Source organism: Protomyctophum parallelum (assembly GCF_964188405.1).
Source record: "Protomyctophum parallelum genome assembly, chromosome: 5".
Taxonomy (NCBI): domain Eukaryota; kingdom Metazoa; phylum Chordata; class Actinopteri; order Myctophiformes; family Myctophidae; genus Protomyctophum; species Protomyctophum parallelum.
In genome coordinates this window covers 52,156,501-52,176,906 of record NC_139702.1, presented here as the reverse complement: position 1 = coordinate 52,176,906, position 20,406 = coordinate 52,156,501, and the positions used below count along the sequence as shown (strand labels likewise).

The 20,406-nt window shown below is 41.0% G+C and overlaps 1 protein-coding gene across 2 annotated transcripts in view; it reads right to left on the bottom strand.

Annotated features, from left to right (window-relative positions):
- The window catches only part of sipa1l2 (signal-induced proliferation-associated 1 like 2), a 94,260-nt gene extending 74,275 nt beyond the window's left edge, over nucleotides 1-19,985 (bottom strand). For both annotated transcript variants that reach the window (XM_083766119.1, XM_083766120.1), the window contains exons 1-2: nucleotides 19,790-19,985; nucleotides 7,545-7,623 (exon numbers count right to left, since the gene is read on the bottom strand). The gene's annotated coding sequence lies outside the window, so the exon portion shown is untranslated. The remainder of the gene's footprint in view (nucleotides 1-7,544; nucleotides 7,624-19,789) is intronic.
- Nucleotides 19,986-20,406: the final 421 nt, after the last annotated feature.

The window sequence follows — 20,406 nt, the reverse complement described above, 5'->3', positions numbered from 1 at the left end:
GTGTGTGTGTGTGTGTGTGTGTGTCTGTGTGTAGAAATGACTAAAAGACTCAAGGCTGTAACATACTTCAAAAGTACCAAAAAAAATCAGCTTGCCAAAACAGAAGAAAATTGTTTTATACTCATGTGACTCTACTTTGAGCGAATGAATGTATGTAAGTATGGAATATGATTTTTTTGACCATCCATCTTCAACCGTTTATCCATAGTCGGGTCGCGGGGGCAACAGCTCCACCAGAGAGCTCCAGACTTCCCTCTCCAGTCTCCAGGGCAACATTAGTGACTTCCTCCTGGGGGATCCCAAGACGTTCCAACTTCCAAGGCCAGTGAGTCGATGCGTTTCCTCCAACTGTGCCTTGATCTGCTCCCAGTGAGATGTGCCTCGAGGACGTCCCTAGGAAGACGCCTGAGAGACATCCTAACCAGATGCCCGAACCACCTAGGCTTGTCATATCGCCAGGCTAGGCGATATGACTTCATATCCATATCACGATTTGAAACTTTTACCTAGATTAAATTAGTATTATATTTTTAACAACTGCCAAGGTCAGTACAGTAAATATGTTAAACTGATATTGCATAGTCACAAGTTTGTCCCTGAATGAAACAATTTGAAGCCCCTTCCTGGAAACTAGTATTTTTTTCAAGATTAGAGCATCAACTACACAGCTGAAATGTAAATGTAGCAGATTATCTGGCTGTAACGTATCTAAGACGCTGATCTGGATTAAATGCTTACTCGTCAAGTCTAACGGCGTGTGACAGAATGAGTTACTGCCTGAGCTGACTATAGCAAGTTAACCTCCCAACAGTGATTGCTGATTCAGAAGGATTAGTGGGCACTGGGCAGCGCGCACAACCCTGCACTTTTTTGAAACAATTATTCATTTAATGACAGAGATTTCCCAGGCTTAAACTCTTCCTATGCAATATTTTATCTACACTAATAATAAGTAAGTCTAACCGCTCAAATGGTGTTTGCACTGGGTTGAACTTATTAATTTATGCCAGCTAGGCTGCATCATTATAACCAGTAAGACGCCTGAGGGCGAGAAGCTGGGTGACAGCAGACTGCTGGGCGAGCGCTGGCGCTTTGGCATGGGGGGGTCAGAAATGAATTCTGTACTGGCCATATATGGAGCGTGTCTTGGGTGTACAGGGTTTTATGAGGTCAGATCAACATATGGAATGTCAGAACAGGTCAGCTCCATATATGGAGATCTAAGGGTGGCAGTGGGGGCAGTGTCTTGAGTAGGGATGGAGCTCGTTAATTTTTTATTGATAATGATCACCTTATCGAGCAGGCTTATCGAGCCGGGTACTTATCGAGCCCACTATCGAGCATTTGCTATTATTTTGTGAAAAGCTGTGAGACAATACATTCTGAACAGAACCTCATTTCTATTGGCCAGTTCAACCCAGTTGTGAGTTTGTATGGCATCACACACACACACACACACACACACACACACACACACACACACTGAATTATTATTAGAACTCTATGGCAGGGAGAGAGTTTTGAGTTTCCCAAACGTATTATGAATTGGATTATAAAGGCAACGGAGTCTTTCTGGGCAACAAGCAACACATGTGTTGGTTGGAAGAGGACGGTTATTCCGCTTGCAGCAGCTCTACAAGCCAAAAGCATATTGATACTCGGGTCTTGATAAATGCCGAATTTTCTGGCCTGTTGAGAACTCAAATTTTCGCTGGCTGCACAAATAACTTTGGGGCAGGCCTGTCTAGAGTTAAAATGGACAGGTATCAATCAAAAGGGAGACATCGTAGATTCCCATATACTGTATTAATATTGATGAGGGATCTCCATCCCTGATGTCACGTGATGTCACGAGGCATGACCATATAACATACCGTATATGCCCGGGGGTCGGCTGACTGGAAATGCATGATTTCATAGTAAATGTGACCTGCAGTCGCAATAATTTGAACCAATATGCTACAAAAATTTTACAATCTCTTGATTTGACGGCAGGATCAGGGGTCCCAAACTTTATCGACTCATTCTCAAAACTTTTACAAAACATCTTATTCCAGTTCCAGGTGCTACTATCTAGCAATCTTTCGGTGCATTGAGGCTCTGACTCCAGTGTGCTGTGAAGTTTTTATACTTTTAGACACGGTTCCCAGACATAGTGGATAGGCAGACTGCTTGCGCTCCTTGTAAACCTTAACATCGCCGCCATACAGTTAGTATCAAATGATTGATTTGCTGGTACTGTTGTGAAAACAAGGTAAATGTCTTTCATTAGAATAAATTAATTAAACAAAAGAACATTGCTTCGCAAAATACAAGCAAATCATTCCCAAATCGATGAAGCCGTGGGAACTGTAGAATGGGAAACATTGCAAACTTTTGGGGTTGCTAATACTATACTATATAATAAAGGTGAGCAAGAACAAGACTGTGGTTAACTAGAGGCAACCACACTAAAGTATATTGGATAACAACGGACCCTGAGCAGAGCAGCAACGTCCTAGCTCTCAGCAAGGAAGCTTATGATGAAGAAAGGTCGCCAACATCATTTTCTCTAACCTGCAATTCCAGCCGGCAGATTCGTCGCACTGGGTGCAAACTGCAGCCGAAACTCTGGTGGAATACATTGGAGTCAATGTAGCCGAGTGGAAAAGCAAAAGCATATGAACAAACACTATTTCTGAATGATTGAGACCGTTATAAAATACTCGGCTCAGGAAAATAAGACATATAATTAATAAATATAACAATAATTGTCTGCAGTGTTGCTTTTTGATGTGTACACTGTGTAATTGTATAGAGGCATCTAAAGAGCACAAAGTACGTTTCTGAACATATCGCGAGACTGTCCACTGCGTCCTGTCTGGCAACCAAATCTCGAGATACAAAACATCCGAGACAGAAATGATACCTGCCTCAATAAAATGATGTAGGCCTACTGTGCACATCAAAAGCAAGTGATTAGAAAACAACCTGTGATATGTCTTCTTTTATATTCCTGAACCGATTATATGACAAAGGTCGCAATCGTTCATAAATAGCGTTTGTTTATGGGCTGGTCCAGATGGCTCCATGTATTTCATGGAACTTCCGGTGCGCGGTAATTGCTACCCATGAGCGGCATGGCGCATCCCCGGCATCCAGTCACGTGACTCACGTCCCTTCCTTTCATTACGTTCCTTGGCTCTCAGACAGGGGTTAATGCATTTCCTGACAAGCTCAGATCACAGGCTCAGTCACCAGTGTAATTAGGAATCATTTTCTTCATACAGCTCTCTCACACTCACACGCAGTCATGCACATACGCAAAATCCTTAGTGTTCATTCGACTCTAAACAGGGTTAGGGTTACTACACAATTGGAACAGGTCCATTTGGTTCCATTTGTGCACCAAATCAAATTAACACTGATGATTATCTCCTCCAGGCAAACAGCCTGTCCATGTATATATACTGTACATGTCCGAGTGTCCGTCCGTCTATGCAAAACTAATCCCGAACTGTTCAACATCAAACATTGCATGCACACTCCCAGTAGGCCAAAGAACACACTTGCTCTGCCTCAGGTACACTTGAGTGTTGCTGTGGCCTGGAATCGAACCTGAGACCTTTGGCTTCTCATGCAGGCTCTCTCTCCATTCAGCTATGGCCAGCAGCCACCCCAAATATTGAGGAAAGAAGATAATGTCCTCCTCGCATCCAATTTTTCTCTAAGGGCGACTGTGGCTCAGGAGGTAGAGCAGGTCGTCCAATGATCCATGGGTCGGCGGTTCGAATCCCGGCTCCTCCTGTCTACATGTCAAAGTGTCCTTGGGCAAGACACTGAACCCCAAATTGCTCCCGATGTGCTGGTTGGTACCTTGCATGGCTTCCGCCGCAATCGGTGTATGAATGGGTGAATGTAATGCACAATCTATGTAAAGCGCCTTGGATAAAGGCGCTATATAAATGCACCATTTACCATTTAAGTAATTGATAATATATTTGTCATAAGTGGACAAATACAGAGGAATAATCTAATTAAAATATTTAAGACCACACCACTTTGAAAAGTTATTTCAGCCTTCTTTCAGCCTATCGATAATGTATATGGATTACAATGTATCCTGTAATATGAAAAATGCAGCCTTGTTTTAGTTTTGTTTCCTTTTTTTGTCCCTTGCTTAGTTTTTTGTCCGTTGTCTGTTTTGTTGTCTTTTCATCAATACAAATCTTTATCTACAAAATTCCTGAGATAGGATGAGTTGAAGTGAAATTAGCTTGGAGTATATCAAGTCTATCCTGAATTGATGGGTGAATGAAGATAAATTAAGATGGTTATTTGTTGCAGTGGGGTAATTTCATCTGGTCAGTAGTCAGATGCTTCATCTACTACATTAAATCTCAGTCTAATTAAGCTAGAAGATGAGAGTGCTGAGCGATTGCTCAATAATACAAATTAACCCTGGCCAACCTCCGCCATCTCCAGCCTAATGACTGCCTGTGTTCCTTACAAAACCACGGCATGCTTGCCCAGGAACTATAAATGTGACCATGTTGGTGTTACACAAACACAGTATAATTTTCATTTGGCAAGATTGCCTTTAATCCTGGTCTTGAATTTGAGATTTTCTATATACTGTATTTTCAGTTTCTATATTATTTGTTGTGTTTCTTTTAGTTGTGTTTGTATTTACAGCACATTTCATCCGCACAATAACCTGTATTCCTCTGCACATTTATTGCTCCTTGCACTATGTAATCGTTTTCTTTCCATTTTACTTATTGTAAATTGTATGCTTTGTGTGGACAGAGAGCTGGGAAAAGACGTACAGCAAACGGTCCAGTCGGCCGGGAGTTGAACTGGGGACCGACACACTGTGGAAGGCATTTTGGATCCATGTGGCACACTCCATGTGGCACACTGGGTTTTGAAAGGTTCTCTATACATTAAGTAGACTTGAGTGTCGTTGTTGATATTATTATCATAATCAATTGTGTTTCAGTGCCAGAAATTCTGTTTTGCGTGGAGTGGAGATTACACATTAGACCCCTGCTGGCTCTAACCCTTAACCCTAGTGCTGTTAATGCCATGCTCTAATCACTGAACTACACACGGGTCAAGCTGACCTCTAACAGCTGTAATGAGGCATTGATAACTTTCCGGCGAGAGGTCAGCAGGTTAATGGGCACACTGAGTGGTCTCTCATCAGCAGCAGAGATTACGTTTCCTACCACTACCAGCCAGTGGTCATGGGCGTCATCAGCAGCAGAGATTACGTCACCCTGTGACATACTAGCGGCATGTCCAGGGGGTGTACTTGTACATCAAGCTGCCTCACGCTACAGAAACAGGAGATAGGCCCTATGGGCCTCATGGCTCGGCAAGGCTTACTACTTTACCACTACCAGTGAGTGGACTCCCGTTGCCAGATTGCCAGACCTCTCCCATTTTTAAATGCTTCCGTCATACAATCAGGAGCAACGGAAGCTCTATCATCATGAGTAAAGTGGAGCCTATATACTCTACTATTCTATACACATAGAAATCATCAAAGCAAATATAGCTTGCTGCTTAGCAGAAATGGAAATACAAAAATAAAATAAATAAATAAAAGTAAAGATATTTTTAAATATATTTTCGTGAACGGAAATGACAGCTTCCTTACTCAGATTTCGGGAGGTGTAGTTCCAGACTCCATATAGCATTCGGAGATTGTGGAATAGTTACGAAATAATCATAGTCATACTATAATTCAGTCAATGTCTGAATGTCAGAAACACCGCCGTATCTCCTCATTGCCTGCACCAATCACTCCCACTTTTCACACAGGCATTGACCATAATAATATGGAGGTCTTTTTCGATTTGACACATTAATGATTAATAATGAATTTATTAGTAAATTAACCTTGCACCCTCACACACCTCCGCCCCTTAGCGACACCTGCATCACAGGCCACCGTTCTCACCGTTACCCCACTGGCATGCTTCCTCTAGCTACCGCCGCAACACAACAAAGAGTGCCCTATACAATTTGGCGCCGCTGACTGTGTGTGTGTGTGTGTGTGTGTGTGTGTGTGTGTGTGTGTTGCATCCTTTGGCCGTCTTCTCCTACTAAACTACACCGTTTGCACACATCTCACCATGCACAACAGCATCAGCTTGCCTGTCCACACATCAACCACTACTTTGCATTCATATTCATGTCATATTTACAGTACAATACCCATTTTCTGTGGGGCGATTTAGAGGTTGCGCACGCAGCACAGAAACGGATGTTGTGGGCGTCCATCTTGTGCTAAATAAATAGCGTCAATGCTAGCGAGCTAGAATATAGCCATCCTTGCTCTAGAAAGCACCAATGTTTCCATCTAGACCACCGGATTATCAGCAAAGACCTCCAAACATCGCACTAATTGACTAAACCACGGAGAGCTCCGTAGATTAGGAGTTATTCCGCTTTTAGTCTGCCTGTATAATGGGAGGTGGACGGCAGCGCGCATGCGCGATCCGGTCTAGGATCGCTAAAGAAGGAAAGGCCGACCCAAAATAATAAAGAAAAAATTGTTCTCAGCGATGCGGATTGATATCCATAATAAACGAGTGGAAGGTTATTACAGTCCTTATGGCGGAGCATTCCGCCAAAAGTAGGGATTGTGTTAAAATACAATAAACAAGCAAAAGGGCATTGCCTGACCATGGATCACACCAAAGGACCTGCAACATGACTGAGGAACAGGTTCCACTTCAAATCATATTTATCCAACTGATTATTCATCTTAAAGGATAACCTCTCCAAAGCAGCCACAATACCAAGCTATCAATGGTGTACTTATGATTGTACTGCAGCATTTTCTTGCAAAAGAAACTACAGTAGACTACTAATTTGCCTACTTTTGTGCCCAACCTAACTTCCCAAGACCATCTGTAAACAATTCCCCGTTCCCCCCTATCAGTAATGTGATCTATTACAACACATTACCCACACTGAACATCATTTGCTGTTCATATATTCAGAACGGGTAAGGACTAGTAAAAGTAATAAAGTAATAATTATAGAAACTTCAATCCAGCCATGTGTCCTTTCCTTGTCTGTAAGCAAAACGACATACTGTAACCATGATGATGCATGGTGAAGCACAGGCCTGGCCTGAGCCCTTGTGGTCTGTGGCCACCATAATATCAACCTGATTCATATTCTCTTAACACATTCTGACCTGAGATCAGATTCATACGAGGTTTCCGCTGGACACACACTGGTCTGATTAACCCATTCTGACCTGAGATCAGACTCTAAAAAATGTCAGTCGTTCTTCGATTTTTCAAAAAATAGCAGACCTACAAGCTCGTATCGCGCCACTCGGTGGCGCGATATGAGCTTGTAGATCTGCTATTTTTCAATAGCTAAAGCATAACATGATGCTGACACCAAAATGGGTGCCCGGTCAGAATGGGTTAAATCAAGTTTGCCATGTTGCTGTAAAAACAGCAAATAAGGACTATTTCACAGCCACCAAATCAGGACTATTTCACAGCCACCAAGTATTACAGAGTCAAAGTACTTACCATAAAAATAAGGCTATAGTCCTCACAGCTGATCCTAGGTCCAATCTGACCGAATGCACTTCAGCGCATGTCACGGTATCTGAAATAAAACATAAAAATGCCAAAAATATAAAATAGGCAGTATAAGGCTCATAGTTTCAGATCTTACACTTCAGATACACTTTGCTGGCATTTCGACAAACACACTCACAGTGTGTTCCATGCTAGAACACTGTGTTATAGCATGGAATCGTTGACCTACACAAATATAGAAGCAATGTTGAAAATCATGTGGGATCTATTTTGCATCAACAGTCTCTCCTGGGAATTCCGTCTAGGGAGGTGGGATCTGATAACACACTGATAACACAAATGTCACAGATTTGAATGTTAACTGTCAAAAGCACTCTTATGTCGACATGTTACAGCAGCCGGGGGTGATAATGTTTCATTTTCCCAGCGTAGTGCCCTTTAAAATATTCCCACAGCGTAATTGTAATTCACTGCATGCCATGTTATATTTAACTTTTACTGTTGTACAGTGAATTGTGCTTTACGTGTTCACTGGCCAGCAAAAACTAATATTTCCTTCACACACATAAGGGAATGAATGATTCAAGTAAGTGTTCCGTCTTATTCCCCATTGATGGTGTAGTGATTAAAAAGACCTCTGGGACTGAACCAAACGGATTCCTTCTTCCTGTCCCTCCCCTACACCATATCCCGCTCCTGCCCATCTAAAGAGATACAAAATATACCATAATGGGAGTGGACTACCCACTCCCCTTTTAAATAGAAGAAATGTTTGTTTTATTTCCGTCAAGTATTTTTATTCAATTCACTACAGAAAACGGCTATACCACAATACGCCCAGCCATCTTAGTTATACATGAGGAGTTGATGCACACAGTGATCAAATACACACAGCATGAATTATATATTTCTGACCCGATCCGGCTCCATAGTACAACATAAGACAGGAGTGAAGCTCTTCAAAAAAGACTCAAGCTGGTCTCTGGGGCAAGAGCCAAGAAATGGAAGCGACCTCAATGTAAACTAAGTACACACTGGGTGACAAATACCTTATGTTGCGTGTGTTGCAAATGCGATGAACATGGATTTTACATCTAGGGTTAGCCAGCATAATACATGTGGTGCTCACAACACAAATAAAGCTGTACTCAAAATATTTGCATGTTTACTAAATACTAGAGCAGGTCCAGATGGACTGTATATGAACTGAACAAAACGTATGCTTTCCCTGTTATACTGTATGTATTGTATTGTGATGAATAGGGGTTTTAAACACAAATATTACTGGTCATGTATACAATAAATGTATACAATAAACGCATGTAGTGCTCCCCAAAAACGAAAATGTAATATCATATATAATCTAAATATCTGTATGGTAACAATAATATTATAGATAACAGGATGAACCAAACATCTGGTTGAAGAACTTTTACAATACATCAGGTTTGGAGGTGCCACGATGACACGGAATAGTTAATTCAATAAATAATATTCTGTCCAGAAATACTGTAGATACATTGAAGTACAAAATGGCTTCTATTTCAGTGTAACTTTCCAGGAAGAGAAAGACTATAGTTTCCAATAACTACCGGTAGACAGAAATGGTGGCATATAATGAGCATTAGTGATGACCAATTATATGAAGATAAGGTTTAAAATAGGTGAAAGGCTCTTTTAAAATTAATTGAAGCATATTTTTTACTTCTCTCAATTGTAAGTGTTTATTAGATTTTTTTTAGGCAGGCTGTGGGATCTGTTGTGCCAGTTGGTCCCACACGTGCCCATTATTGCACATAGTTTGAGTGCCACATATTCCCTGGGTATGGACTAGTTTCATTGGGTGCACATATTCCCTGGGTATGGACTAGTTTCATTGGGTGCACATATTCCCTGGGTATGGACTAGTACCATTGCGTTAATATTGTTTCAATGAACAGTAAACAAGGTCATTGTACAGTATGTAGTACTTGACAATAGCAACTAACAGTAATAGTAAAAGAAATAACTCTGCATTACCCTTGACACACAAAGATCTGATAAATATACATGATCCTAATGGGAGAAGTTTCAAATTGAACTCTACAGCATTAATATGCAGTCCAAAAATGTGCCTCTCTAAGATCAACTGATACTTTAATATTGCGTAGTTACCTGGAGGGGACCGTCATCAGTCTGCCACCAGGCACCAGCCCACCACATCAGTACATAACGGGCCCCTAACAAACTGCATACAGTCTGCAATTTATCTAAGAACTGACATCACAGGATGTGATGTAGTCACAAATTAAACGCAATTAAGTTAGCAAAGATATCCCTCAAGGTCAAATAACATACCTTTGCTAAAGCAAGCACATCTGCTTCTCAACCTCAATTTCCACAAACATGTATTTCTCTTTTCGTTTCTTTCTAATTGACGGTTTTCTGTATCCACTTCATAATGACATTTTGCGTGCTACTCTAAAAGCACTGTTGTTAAATATAAATGTGCTGACGTAACTAAACTAGTGAAATAAGACAGTTAGAAACGAAGGAAGAAGGCGTGTTGTGCCAGATTCCGGCTGGATGTTCAGATTCAGAAACTTTTTTTTACGTCATCATAAAATGCTCGACTTCCCCACGCCCCTTCCCCTCCCCTGGCAACACTTGATGTGACCACTTCCCGTTTGATTAAATAATTAGATCAGTAACACAGAAGAGGCAGGGCAGAGGCACAAGGCCCCCAGGGAAGGTTCCTATTCAGATGTCGTTTCCGCCTAGATGGGGAGAAAGCATTCACAAACTGAAGCTAATCTTCCCTTTATCTACCCCACTGAAAAACCAAGGCGGATGAGGTCATCCCTCCTCCTACTGCTGAGCCAGCATCAAAGCCTGGGATTTATTTTTCACACCAACTTTGTATCACCACACAGGAGAGAGCTCTTAATGTGTGTACCCTGACAACAGCCTAGCCTGAATGCACCCACGCAGGCACGCACCTTACCCAGGTCACCTTCAAGTAAAAGGAATTGAGCAATGAGCATACCAACATAGCATTTCAACCTTAAGACTGGGACAGCAGGGTGACACTTGGTTAGAGAGACTTGTCTTGGAATGGAATCCTGTTGTGATTGGCTCCAGCAACTGGCATTCTTTAAGCCACACAGGGTGGCAGGGGGTGGCTGAAGAGGCAGCCTTACTACATGAAGATGACAGGTTTGCCCTGAACAAGGCGTATCAATCAACAGCCAGGTGTCCTGTCAAAGTGTCCTGGAGCAACAAACTACTACCTTGTTAACCTGTTAACCACCTGCATGTTGCTCTGGAAAAGAAAACGTGAGATAAATGTTTTTTACTCTCCGGTTGCAGGACAGTCTCTCCAAAGACTTGGAAACGCAGCCTCAAATAACATTGTCCCCCAACAGGGATTAAACCTAGTTTCACAGTGCAGGTGCTGATGGTGCAACCAGGTGCTTACCCAACTGAGCTATTTCTGAGATTTTATTCATAGCTGGCACTGGAACTAAACCACCTGCTCAAATACATTTAAAACATGAGACATGCACACAAACAACCGTTAAGACTAAAGGTGTGCAACTGTGCATCATGTGGAGTGTTAAAATGTTAATAACAGCTAAGTTTCTGATTGGCTTAGAGTTGAGTTACGTATTATATAACCGGATATATGAAAAGTTGAAATGCTTGGTTTTGGAGTAGTGTCAATCAGTAATCTACCCCCCCGCCCCCCCCCCCTCCTCCTCCCACTGAAACAATCATAGTGAAAAAAAATGTGTTATGGGTAATGCACATGCTATTTTGAAGGCATGTGCTGGATTTTCTACTTGATTTTGTAGTGCTATACTACAAGCCATTGAGCTACACAAGTATTGGCACTGTAGTGTTGGTTACATGCTACCAACACACAAGACCAGTCTAGCACTGCAGTTTGATAGAAAGAAATGTCAGACTAATTCCTAGCTCACCACAAGATGAGGAGTTCGATGAGTCATCCACACAGAACAGCCTGAATGGGCCACAATGTATGATGGGATCATGGGACATTATTTTGTGTATTTGCTGAAATGATTGACAATTGACATAGTATGTTTTGTATCAACAGATTCAGATGAAGTTACAAGCGTGCAGGTTGCCACAGGGTTGAGTAAATATTGCTCAACCCTCCACTCATAACATACAGTAGGAACAGGATGTGCATAAGAATAAACAGCTTCAATTAAAAACAAATCTAATTTCTGTTAAGTAACAACTTCAATTATCTTTCAATTTTGTGTTGTGTCTTTGTTCAAATAGTGGAGACCTCATTTTTACACAAAACTCCAAATACTGTCTGAAGTCATAATGTGTTGGTTGGCTCAAAACGATTGCTTAAAAATATGATGGATAGAAAAACATTAAATATGTGACTTCTGTGTGACTAACTTATTTATTATAGCATACCATATACACTTACACAATGTATACACAGTACAGCTAAGACTTGTCCTTGTACTTTGCTTGGGTATTACTTGGATGTTACCACAAAATTGACTGAACTAAAGAGAAATAGTCTCTCAAATAGGGTGTAGTAGTGTCCATAACCAGTTCAGAATACTGACAATAAACCATTGTTACAGCTCTTTTGTTTGGCTTTCTGCACAAGTTCATGACAACAAACCTGGTGCTTTCCTGCACCACCCGTCTATCTCTGGGCGGGTGCTGTGCATGTTGCTGCAGACACTTACACAAGGCCCTTCAATGTGCATTGTGTTCCTTCATACAAACACAAACATGCACACACCTACCTATCGAGAAGAGTTAGTCATCAGCTGGTTAGCCGGATGGAAACTGGGGAAGTTGGAAACATCTCAAACTTTGATGCAAATGACACAAAGCAGTCGGTTGAACAAGATCGACTAAAACATTGCAGCACTTCACCTGCTTCATGCAGTTTGAAGGTCCTTCTTGTTTTAAACTTTAGCTGAAAGGGTAACTTATAGAGACTATGCAGATATAGAGCGTCGCAGTCCCGCCCCCTCCCGGGGACCAGAAGTGAATTCCCCGTTCATTTTCCTCATAGACTTTAAAAAGTATTTATATAAAGTATAACTCGAGTTGTGACACATCATGACAGTAAACACAATGTTTTGGGCCGATCAAATAATTTGTAAGAAGAAAAACATGGTAAGTTAGAACACATTTTGTTTTGTTTTTCGTCTTACTTATTTTTTATTTTTATTTGATCAGCGAAAAACAGTGTCACAACTCGAGTTGGCTTTGTCCGTGGCGTAATTGTCTTTAAATAAAATCTTTTTGAAAAGTCTACGAGGAAAATGAATGAGGAATTCACTTCTGGTTCTAGCGTCGACTGGGACTGGGACTGCCCATAATTCCCACATATACCATTACTCCAACTGCATGGCTTCCCGTGTGGTTAGGGATAGGGTTAGTAATTCTGCGAGTCGTTAAAGAGTGTATGCGCATGCATAAAGTGAGTGGCAAAGTGAGTTTAACATCAGTTAACATTGCTTAATGCAATCACAGACTTTTCTGTTTGGATGTATGGGCTGTCAAGGCCAGAAATTCTTTTTTTTGCCACTCGGTAGGCATTCCTGCATAACTTCCTGGTATGATGATGATGTCATGCACATACCACGGCACCATTTCAACAATTATGTTGTGTGTGATGGTGTGCAATCGCAACCATGCCACAAACCTGTTTTAATATCCCAAAATAGTGTCTGGCAGTAAAAAGTAAACAGCTACATGCAATGGATTCCAGAATCAAATGCAGCAGCAAACAAAGATTTAAGCCCATTTTGTCGCTTTCCTATCAACTTGTAAAACAAATCTCCATCATCAATAATTTCTATATGTTCACTGGATACGATGTGTGCTGATGAACGGTCACGAGTCACGACAGCACATAACAAATTAAGCCAAGCCAGAGCAAAGTCCCAGCAGACTCCTTTGATAAACAAACACTGGTACATTGTGAAATATTGAAGAGCTCAGCAGCAGATATTGTTCTTGACCCAGAAAAGAGAGGATGGATTCGATGGAAGTCAAATTCCTTCGGATGACAATAGATCGATAGACAATGGATAGCAATATTATATCACTTTGTGTGAAATATTATATCACTAGTGTCAATTTGGATTTGGAAAGGATTTTCAAGAACAACAAAAACAAAGATCATATGCTGGGAAAGGTAAGGAAGGCCATGGTACCAGGACTAGTCTTAAGAGTTTTCCCTTGGCAACAGTGATACAGGGAAGCTTTGTTTGTTTGTTTAAGATGAGGTACAATACACTTTAATTTAGTCCCAGAATGTAAATCTGTCTTGGAAATTGTGTTGACAGCACAATTAAGGACACAGAAACAGCACATCCAAATGGCAACAAAGCAGTCATTAACTGACAATGATTAATTACTCACATTGAAATAGCTCTGTTTTTTTTTTTTTTTTTACCAGCCTAATGAGCTTATACAACCACGAGTCACCAGATGAGGTCAAATAAAAAATAAATCAACCATATTTGTTGATTTTACACTTTGCTACAGAAATATGTAATATGGGTTTCATCAGTCATCAATTGCCAGAGACTATGTGAGTACTAGTCTCCAGTTGGAGTGTAGCCAGTTGGAGTGCAGCCTCAGCCCTCAGTGTTGGTGTCAGGTAGCCTGACAGATGGCTGCATGGTACTTCAGACGGCCTTCTTTGATGGCACAGACCTAGTACTCCTGAGTACAGACCCAGTGACATTCACAATTTCACACTGACCATGGCTTGTTGAAGACAGGCAATGAGAATACTTTGAATTGTTACAAATATTGCCAAGACACTGTGGCTCTGGCCATTGTACTAACTATGTCATGTTGATGTTTTCTAATGTTATTTGAGCTTATTCAGTCATTAGAATTCACTTAGGATGACAGCATCAGTAAAATACACATTCAATCTAATGATGCAGAGGAAGACTTGCATTGACTGGACACTCAATGTTCCATGCATAACATCTACATGTCTGATTTCAACAAATTTTGTTCATTTAAGACTTATCAAATGCACTGAATCAAAATTCAAGCTTGACATGTGCTCCCTGTGTGCACCAGTGCAAGTATATACCAGCCTAATTTTCTGCACTGCAATATTTTACTTTAAAACCTTTACAAACATGTCACCAGATATTTAAGAACAGTATCTTAACCACCAACCATTATTCTTTATATAAACCGACCAATGTTCCAACCAGCCACTTCAAGTTTTAGGTGCACATGCAAATTACTATGCAGATTCAGTAAGAAAAAGCTTGATTTCTGTGCAGAAATAGAATGATAAAATTACCATAGATAGATACTATAGTTAGATAGATAGATACTATAGTTAGATATAAAGATACTATAGTTAGATACAGACAGACAGCTTTATTGGCAGTTTATTGGCAGCCAAATGGACTATACAGAAAAAGACGAAGCTTGTTTCCATTGTGGTCCATCATGTGAACTATACACAAACATACTGTACAATCTTTGTGTATACTAGTTATAGTTAAAGGATACAGTATATGAAAGTTTCTGCATGATTCAGGAAGATGTAATTATATCAACAATTATATCAACAACTTTGCTTTTGTTGACACATCTTCAAACACGGCAGACTGTCCCTAGTCCCATATGTCAGATCTGCCTTATTTCTAACTGGTGGTAGTAGTGTAACTTCGTGATTTTAAACAATTATGTGCTGAGCTGAACCTCTTGTCAAAACCATGTCTGCACCTGCTGCTAATAGCAGATTCCTTAACTCAGCAAAACCTACAAAGCTGTGAACACAGTTAAACATGGTAATCCATTAAAGTCCTCTGAGGCTACAGGTCCAAACTCATTGCTGATGAATAATGACCAGTAGTTGGCTGCCTGAATAGCTAACGGACTGGGTGACTATTTGACTGGTTGAAGCATAAACACACTTGACTAACTCCCAGACTGACTAGCAAGCTGACTCGCTGGCTGGCGGACTTGTTGCGTCTCTGGCTGGCTGCCAATTCTGTATGAATGTCATAGTCAGTTTGGTGGAAGTGAGAACAGCTCTATTCCCAGGCTGGCATTGCCTCTTTAAATCTACTCCTGTCACACAGAAAAAGCCATCACTACACAGCGCTCTGTGGGTCACCAGAGTAAGTCAACTCAGCTCAAGAGAAGAATCAACAATGTGTTGTGTTCACCCAGTTTTCCCTGGATCTGATTTCTTTACCTTGATGCTACCGTTACTGCTACTAGGAATACATTCTATTATTGCAAGTCTCCCTGGATAACATCATCCTGGTGTAACCTATATGTTGTTAAACCTTTCATGACGGGAGCTACCTCTGTGTCTCATATAGCAGCATAATTTTTTATTTGTTTTTTTAATATGAATTTGAAGGTTTTCAGAAAACCTTAGGTTAGGTTTTAGAAGGCGTTTTTATAATCCGCCTCAGGTCTAAATGGGTAACTTAATAACTTGAATAATTTGAGGTTCAAATCATTTTAAGTATTAACAGTTTGACTGCGGAAAACGATTTATCGGACTTTTAATCAACCCCCCTTCACTGCCGAGATTGTTGTATTACCTTTAGAGCATACGCTGAATTATTTGGGCTTTTAATCCGCGAAAATCCAGCGAAAAAAGGTCCCTCGGTTTGTTGTGATCCAATCGTACCATCCACCATCTTGGTGCACCCGGAAGACGCACACAAGACTCGTCTCCATGAGGCGTTGTACCCCATTCATTTGCATTGGCCTCAATTTCCCAGAAGCCCTAGCAGCCCACAGCATGTGACGATTTCCGGTTTTTTTATCACAACAGATGCGCCTACTCTCTTTCTCCGCGGCGAAGAAGAATTTTCTTTTTTTTGTTTACATTACGGCGGATTAAACACATAAAACAAAACTCGCGTATGTCCGATATGGCAGCGACATTAACCTGGAGTAATCCATTCAAAGCACGGAAACTGTTAACTTATCCAGAGAGCTTTACATTTGAGTCAAATGTAATATAGCTGAATTGCTCAATTCACACAAACACACAAAGCTGCGCATAGGAGGGGCTAGCGCCCCTCAAAAAAAGAATGTGACAGTGAAAGGTTCGGGGCCCTGCTGCCTATCTATGAACAAATTGCAATTAAAGTATTAGGTAACTTGTATTGATCCCCATGGGGACATGCGTTCTCTGCCTTTGACAGACTATTGGGAACAGCGCTCAGCCACTTCAGCACTCTGGGAGCGGTAAGAGGTTCATTGCCTTGCTCAAGGACACTTTGACAGAATAAAGCCAGGAATCAAACCGGGGACTGTCCATTTCCCAGATCTACTACCTCCTGAAACACTGCTGACACATTGACCCAATATATATTGTATGTGGATTCTGGGTCAGTTAAATGAGTAATACCGCTTGCAGGAGTGACAACTTGAAATGGTAAATGGGATGAAATAAATAAAAACTGCTGAACTGCATTGTTGCCATTTGCCAAGTGCAATGAACGTAGGAATGTACTGTACAGTACAAAATGAAGAGATGGGTGCCGTTACATTGCTGCCTTACAATCTTGTCCATAGTACAGATACTGCCGTGTAGATTTAGAGATGGGAATGTAGCCTTTGACATCTTGTTTAGTCTACAGAAGTGTGGCATGTAGGGCCTCCTGTCCCCGAGTTCCTCTCCTCTCTACTATGACCTGGTTCCAAGGGAAACATGACACATATAGGGGTGTATTTGCATTTCATTATAGTTCATACCAGGGATGCATCAGTACCATGAACAATGCAATATCTCATTCCCTGTTGCATTGAATATTGCTGGTAGGTCCTGATTTGTTGATTCACTGGAAGCGTACTTATTTGTGATAAGATGCGATTAGCGCTCCGTTTGCACTAGGACATTTTGGTTGTACTACAGCAGGGGTGCCCAAAAGGTAGATCGCGATCTACCAGTAGATTACATATAGGATGTGCAAGTAGACCACATGACATGCTCCTAAAATATATAATAATAAATAATACAATTCTATTTTTGGCATCTGCCATTTGAAGTAAGGACACCCGTCAGCTCAAACCCACAAAGCAATATATTGTTTTCAAGAGCGTTGCAGACAAACATTACAAAGTTACAATATATTAAAAACCCTAGCAATTCCATTTTGCCTTTCTATGGGATAATATTTTTTGGGTTGGGTAGATCTTGTTGAGCTGGCCAGTTTAAAAGTAGTTCTTGAGTCAAAAAAGTGTGGGCACCTCTATAGCAACTGAGTGAATTTACTAGCTGCATGGTCACCGCTACAAATATCTATGTTAACAAGACATTTAATCATGTATGCATGAAATACAGTCTTACAATTCATGATGCGTTTGAACTAGCACGTACAGTAATTCATGATTTTCCCAGTTTGAGCTTGAACATTTTGGACCAACAGAACAGACTGACACAGTGGCTTTTACCAGCTGCATGGTTGCAGAGTCTACCTTTCTTGAATGGTGTGTCTGAATTTAAAGACACTGGAAACTTATCACAACAAAATGATAGATTTTGTTTGTTTTAAGAAAAATAATTAAGATGGATATTTTGTGGTTGCTTTGCGGTCCCAAAAATCCCACAAATGTTGGCTCAGGGGAGAAAACAGTAACTTCAGTGACTGCAACAGTGTAAAGCTAAACTAATGCCTTATTATACTTGTGCCGAGTCACGCAACGAAAATAGCAGACCTACAAACGTACAATGTGCCGCGCTGTGACACACTGTGAGCTTGTAGATCGGTGTGGAACTAAGTATAAACGACCCTTAAGTAAGCCTGTATTACAACACCATGAGTCAAGGTCAGAGTGGAGCAGGATGAAGATGAATGGATTAAACAGTTCTCCCATAAGCATCTTGTTGACTACAACTGTCATTCCACAACCCAGAGGAGACTCTGCTGGACCATAGACTGTTAGACTGTCAGATTAGCGCTGGTCCATAGCTCTAATGCATCAATGCATTAGAGCTATGGACCAGAGCTAGGTTCAGATCCAAAACGACATCTACAATCTTTTTGTCTTTACTTTTGTATGGTGTAGACTAGGTTGTTTCAAACAAGTTGCCTCATGCCAGATATGCCTACAGGTGATCACTCGTTTAAGATAATGTCACTCAAGTCAGAAAAATACGTTTGTCACCTTCATTTGCATTGGGAGAATAATGTCACACCATAGGCAGGTTTGTCACTTGAGGAAAAAACAAGTGCTAGTGGTAGTTTAAATAACTTTCTCGCAGTGTGGGTCTATAGACAGCTTGGCACGTCTCGAATAGTCCAGAGTTGGAAACCAGAGCTAAAACAAAAGCCTTGCCTTTTAATTAGCTTTCCTTCACTCAGAGAAACTTGGAGAGTTCCCAGGGGGCTGTCATTTAAAGGGCTGAGTGCCGACATCCTCTCCTGCCAATTCAGATAAAAAGAAAAGTCATCTGTTCAAGCGATTTACTCTTCAGCTCGTCCTCATTCTCAGGGCCCTTTGGCATTTGGTGAGCGATCCATCTTCATGTGAGGAGACCGATGGCACAAGTCGTTTGCCAGGTTAACGAGGGGGGATTTTCGGCAAATGTATCAAAAGACTCATGTGCACAACAACACTTGGCTGACGCTTATCAATGTGTTTTTGTTTACCGACAAGAGCACGTATAGGAAGAAAGCGCTTCGCCTAGATTGCACGTAAAGTGAGTGTTTTTGTTTAACTTTGCAAGACACCCTAGCTTGCAAGCAAAGGCACACTATCACTCCGTAAGCATAAGCAACCCTAAAAGCAAATGTTTCTACAGCAGTCTACTTCGATAACATTTTTTTGCATGCGGTTGGCTGGCTTTATATGGGATGATGTGGTTTGAACTGGACAATGAATGTTAAATAACAAGCAATTTAATATTAAATTTAACCGTATTAGGGATCTCATCACTGAACTGAAAGCATTTATAGTTCATGAATGGACGAGGGAAGCGAAGCCGTTCAACACCTTTAAAAGTTGCTGTTGAGTAGTAGTCTTCACTCGACGACTCTAAGCGCTCTAAACCAACATAAGTACGTGATTTTCAGTTGTTCCATTACTAACACAGTACACTAACTAACACTCAAGACGCTTCACTCGCCATACAGCTCCCATTGGTAACACACAACCAACAGTGAGTTTTTCACAAGCAATTGAAGCAACATCAGTGCAACAATAAAGTTATTAGTTCTGAAGAATTGTCTTACCTCAGACAGCACAGGGGTTGTCACTTTCCAGTTAATCTCCTTTAACAGTACTGCTCCAGTGATAGTTAAAATCCTTCTTTATCAGTGGTTGGTTACAAAAAGCAGTGAATACGTACGACGCTCTGGGAAAACTCCGCTTGCCTCCGCTCTGAGTTGCCTTTGCTTTGCTTTGAGTGCCAGCGAGTAAGCCAGCGAGCACGAGCAGTTGCCGGTGTTACTCCGAAAGTAGTGACCCGTCGAATTCTGTGGCCACAGAGGCCACTGTTTTGCAGTAAACATAACGATATATTTGTTGTTGTTTTGGAAACTATTTCTTTCATGAATGTTTATTTATTTGGGGTATATATATATGCTTTATTGAACCTAAGATGACTCCGTTTTCCCTTTTTGATTTGATTTTACCCCTTTAGGGGCGTTTTATCGCTCCCCGTTTGCAAGGCCCCTTAATAAATTAGCCTATTTTGTAAACTGCAAACTATAGTGCCATTACTATGCTACATCTTTCGATAGGTTCCTAATTATGTGTAACAAGAACGAAAGTCTACCCCTTCCACAGTTATTTCAGTGAAAGACGTACAAATTAACTGAATTATATTTTTACCGGTGATTTTAGCTTG